This window comes from Petaurus breviceps, unplaced genomic scaffold (assembly GCF_028583685.1).
Source record: "Petaurus breviceps papuanus isolate PSGF00001 unplaced genomic scaffold, PetGlider_PUasm1.0 140, whole genome shotgun sequence".
Lineage (NCBI taxonomy): Eukaryota > Metazoa > Chordata > Mammalia > Diprotodontia > Petauridae > Petaurus > Petaurus breviceps.
The window spans coordinates 52,089,132-52,094,272 of NW_027185698.1; the positions used below are offsets into that span (position 1 = coordinate 52,089,132).

The following is a 5,141-nucleotide window of genomic DNA, read 5'->3' on the forward strand; positions in this document are numbered from 1 at the left end:
CTTTCTTTCTTTCTTTCTTTCTTTCTTTCTTTCTTTCTTTCTTTCTTCTTTCTGATTTGTATCTGGCCACTGGACCCAGATGGTCTTGTGACTGCAAAGCCCTTGCTCACTTGAACCCAATTCACTTGCATGTCATGGCTTCACCTCCCTGATATGGAACTATTTGAGAATGAAGAACAAACAAATGACAACAATGAGAACATCCTATATTTCTTTTAAATAGCAAACTATCTAGAAATGTTTTCATTTGCTGGTGCTAGATAAGCTCCAAATAAAAGAAATTATCTTAAATGTTACATTTTCCCTGAAATGTTCTTATTACTCCCAACCCTAAGTTCATTTTTCTTCTCTTCTAAATTGACTAAGAAAGTATATAAAATATTGAAATGTTGTTCAGGTCAGAGAAGAATGTGACTGTAACTACTCATTTATAGGTCTATTGTGATCACAAGGAAAAAAAGATTCATTAAACAAAAATTTGTTGAGTGCTGAGGGAATTTTTCAACACTGCCTACTTCACCCTTCCTTCTCAAGATAGGTCTTTGCATCCAACTTTTCTGACAAAAGAAGGGTGGTTTCTGTGGGCTCCCTTTCCCTCCCCTTCTACAATTCAAAATTCTTCAATATCATCACTTATTGTCTGTGCAACAATCTCTGAAAAAGAGAGAGTTCTTCTTTTCCCCAGATCAATCCCTCTACCTGTTCCATTGATCCCATCCCTCTTATATCAAACACTAAACTTTCTGGATTGAAAAACTCCCTTTTGCTTAAAACAAAAGCTTTATGGGTGGGGTGGAGCCAAGATGATGGAGTAAAAGCAAGAACTTGCTTGAGCTCCTGCTCCAACCACCTCCAATATCTGTAAAAAAAACGACTCTAAACAAATTTTAGAGCTACATAACCCACAAAGTGACAGAGAGAAACAAATTTCCTGCTGAAGGCAGCCTGAAAGGCCTACAGGAAGGGTCTATCACATCTGGCTGGGAGCTGAGTGCAGTCCTGCATGAGCTGTGCTGTCCCAGACTCATGGCACAGACCAGCTGGAGCTGGTGAGTGAATCACTGGTAGCTATGGTGGTATCCAGACTTCTCAACCCATAAATTGCAAAGAGAATGTAAAAGGTCATAGGGAACTCTGTTGGAACTGGATGAGAGAAGAGCATGGTCTGACCCCTGCCCCCAGGGCAGCAAAGGTGGTGGCTGCTGCAGCTACTACTGTTTGGCTCCTTCTGAAGCTCCTGGCCTACAGATTGTAGGGGTACCAAGTGACCGTTCAGAGTGTAATTGCTCTTGCTTTGACCTGCTTGGATCTGGGTCACAGTCTTGGGTGACTGTCCTAGGGTGGAGAGTGCTAGTGTGGCAGAGGGTGTGGCAGCTGTAGAGAGGGCATCCCCCTCATAGCTCTGACAACAGCTGTGCGAAACCCCAGAAATTTGGGACACAGCTCTTTCCACTCTGGAAGCAGAGTTCCACCATGGAAAACAGTTCAAAAGTCAAGCAATTGGCTGGCAAGATGAACAAACAGAGAAAGCGCAATCAGACCATAGAATCTTTTGGGGGGACAAAGAGGAACAAAACATGGAACAAGGAGAAGTCAACAAAGTCAAAATTCTTGCATCAAAAGCCTTCAAGAAAAATATAAATTGGTCACAGGCCATGGAGGAACTCAAGAAGGATTTAAAAAATCAAGTAAGAGAAATGGAGGGAAAATTGGAAAGAGAAATTAGAATGATGCAAGAAAATCATGAAAAGTGAGTCAACAGCCTGCTAAAGGAGACCCCCAAAAATTGAAGAAAATAGCATCTTTAAAAATAGACTAACTTAAGTGAAAAAAAAAAAGACCCAAAAAACCAATGAGGAGAAGAATGCCTTAAAAAGCTAAATTGGCCAGATGGAAAAGGAATTTCAAAAACTCAATGAAGAGAATAATTCTCTCAAAATTACATTGGAGTAAACGGAAGCTAATGACTTTATGAGAAATCAAGATAACATAAAACAAATCCAAACACATGAAAAAATAGAAGGCAGTGTGAAATATCACATTGGAAAAGCCATGGACCTGGAAAAATAGATCCCAGGAAGATAATTTTAAAATGATTGGACTACCTGAAAGCCATGATTAAAAAAAGAGCCTAGACATCATCCTTCAAGAAATTCTCAAGGAAAATTGCCCTGATATTCTAGAACCAGAGGGCAAATTGAAATTGAGAGAATTCACTGATTGCCTCTTGAAAAAGACCCCAAAAAGAAAACTTCTAGGAATATTATAGCCAAATTCCTGAGTTCCCAGGTCAAGGAGAAAATATTACAAGCTGTCAGGAAGAAACAATTTGAGCACTGTGGAAACACAATCAGGATAACACAAGATCTATCAGCTTCTACATTAAGGAATCGAAGGGCTTGGAATATGATATTCCAGAGGTCAAAAGAGCTGGGATTAAAACCAAGACTCACCTACCCAGCAAAACTGAGTATAATACTTCAAAGGAAAATATGGTCATTCAATGAAATAAAGGACTTTCAAGCATTCTTGATGAAAAAAAGCAGAGCTGAAGAGAAAACTTGACTTTCAAATACAAGAAGTAAGAGGAGCATGAGAAGGTAAACAGGAAAAAGAACTCATAAAGAACTTATGATAATCAAACTATTTATATTCCTACATGGAAAAACAATAATTGTAACTCATGAGACTTTTCTCAGTATGAGGATAGTTGAAGGGAATATAAATTTATATATATATATATATATGTATACTTACATATATATGTATATATAGGAGGGTGTATATCTGCATAAATATATATATATATATGTATGTGTGTGCATGTGTGTACATGTATACATAGACAGGGGGCACCAGATCAGTTGAATATGAAGGGATTGTATATAAAAATTAAGAGGTGAGAGAGAAGAATATATTGTGAGGGAGAAAAGGAGAGATAGAATAGGGTAAGTTATCTCATATAAAAGAGGCAAGAGAAAACTGTTACAATGGAGGGGGAGAGCAGGAAGGTGAAAGGGAATGGGTCAACCTTACTCTCATAGGATTTGGCTTAAAGATGGAATAACATACACACTCAATTGGGTATCTTACCCTACAGGAAAGTAGGGGAGAAGGGGATAAGAAGGGGGATGATAGAAGTGAGGGCAGATTGGGGGAAAGCATAGTTAGAAACACACTTCTGAAAAGGGACAGGGTCAAAGTAGAAAACAGAATAAGTGGGGGGCAGGTAGGATAGAGGGAAATATAGTCTTTCACAATATAACTACTATGGAAATGTCTTGTATAACTACACATGTACAACCTATATTGAATTGCTTTTCTTCCTAGTGGAGGTGTGTGAGGAGGGAAGAAAGGAAAGAATATCAAACTCAAAGTTTTAAAAACAAACGTTAAAAAATTATTTTTTGCATGCAACTGGGAATTAAGATATACAGGCACAGGGGTATAGATATCCATCTTGCCCTACAAGAAAGTTAGTGGGGTGGTGGGGGAGGATATAAGAGAGAACAGATTGGAAGAAGGGATATTCAGTTGGCTCACTATCTTGGGGTAGAAGTTAGGGGAGATACAGGGAGAAAATTGGTAACTCAAAATCTTGTGGAAATGAATGTTGAAAACTAAAAATAAATAAATAAATGCAATTTAAAGAAAAAACTCTTTTGTTCTTTAATCTTTTTATCTATGGGAATTTTTCTTTCTTTCTACAAATGGGCTGAGATCTGTCCAGTTCTTTAAAACATTAGATGTAACCCTGACATCCTTTCAAGTTATCATACTTGAAATATATACATATATTTTACAATTTGATAAATACATACATATATCTCTTCCCTTTCCCAATCACCTCTCAGGAAAAAAATTACCCTTGTTGAGTTCACTTATTCTCTTTCTATTCATTTATTAACCCATTCTAATCTAGCTTCTGACTCCATCACTCCACTTAAACCATTCTCTACAATATATATCTCAAATCTCCTCTTATGTTCACTCACAAGCCACATCCCTCACTCAGGTTTGATCCTCTCACTTCTCCCTTGGACTATGGCAAAAAGTCTCTAAATTAAAAGTCCAATCTCTATGTCCTCTAAACCATCCTCTAAAAATATGTAACTCCAGAAATGGAAGCTTTCTGCGGCCAGCGAACAGAGGGTAGCCATGGCAGCTATGGCGCTGTTATCGTTGCTGGAGCAGAAAACAGGCCCCATCTTGGTACGGGGAGTGGACTGGACTCCATCCAGTGTTTATGCCGCAGACAATACAAGGAATAGGTTGTCTACCGTCCAGGAACAGGCCAAGGGCTGCAGGACACTCCCTGAAAACTGACACATTTGGTGCCATTTCTGAGCCTCCTAACAGACCACCTCACCACCTACTGCTCCTCAGCATTGTAAATGCCTTCTTTGAGATATGGTTTCTCAAGGAATAGTTGATCTGTCTGGGTTGCTCTCTCCCTGAATAACATTTCTTGTCACCTCTCTACAGTTAGTTCAGGACTGTCTCCCCTCAGGTCATAGCTGCCACTGTTAGATATGCATCCAAGAAGACTGGAGGTATCTCAAAAAACCTTGGCGGAAAGTCACCAGGCAAACACTATGGTATCAAGAAATTGGAAGGTCAGTATGCTCATGCTGGCAACATCATTGGGACTCAGCACCAGTTCCGGTGGCATCCAGGAGCTCATGTGGGACTGGGTAAGAACAAGTGTCTATGTGCCCTGGAAGAGGGCACTGTCCGCTACACAAAGGAGGTATATGTGCCCAATCCCAGCAGTCCTGAAGGTGTAGACTTGGTCACCCAGCTACCCAAGGGTGCTGTGCTCTACAAGACTTTTGTCCACGTTGTCCCTGCCAAGCCTGTGGGCACCTTCAAATTGGTGGCTATGCTCTGAGTCTCCTGGCCAGAATATATAGCTCTCCTCCAAATATTTGACTTTATATGGCACTATAAGGGATCAGAAATATGAAGGCTGTAGTCAGGAATGAGAGAGACACACACACACACACACTCACAGAGAGCAATAGAGACAGAGGTGGAGAGAGATATGCATTAAATTCCTATGTAAAAATGATATTTATATAAAATATGGCATAGAAAGAGAAATAGCCAAGCCTCCCTGAACTTAGCTATAAATCAAAAAT

The 5,141-nt window shown here is 39.6% G+C and overlaps 1 pseudogene; it reads left to right on the plus strand.

Annotated features, from left to right (window-relative positions):
- The first annotated feature begins 4,158 nt into the window (after window positions 1-4,158).
- Window positions 4,159-4,891, plus strand: LOC138150041 (large ribosomal subunit protein bL27m pseudogene; annotated as a pseudogene).
- The last annotated feature ends 250 nt before the right edge of the window (window positions 4,892-5,141 follow it).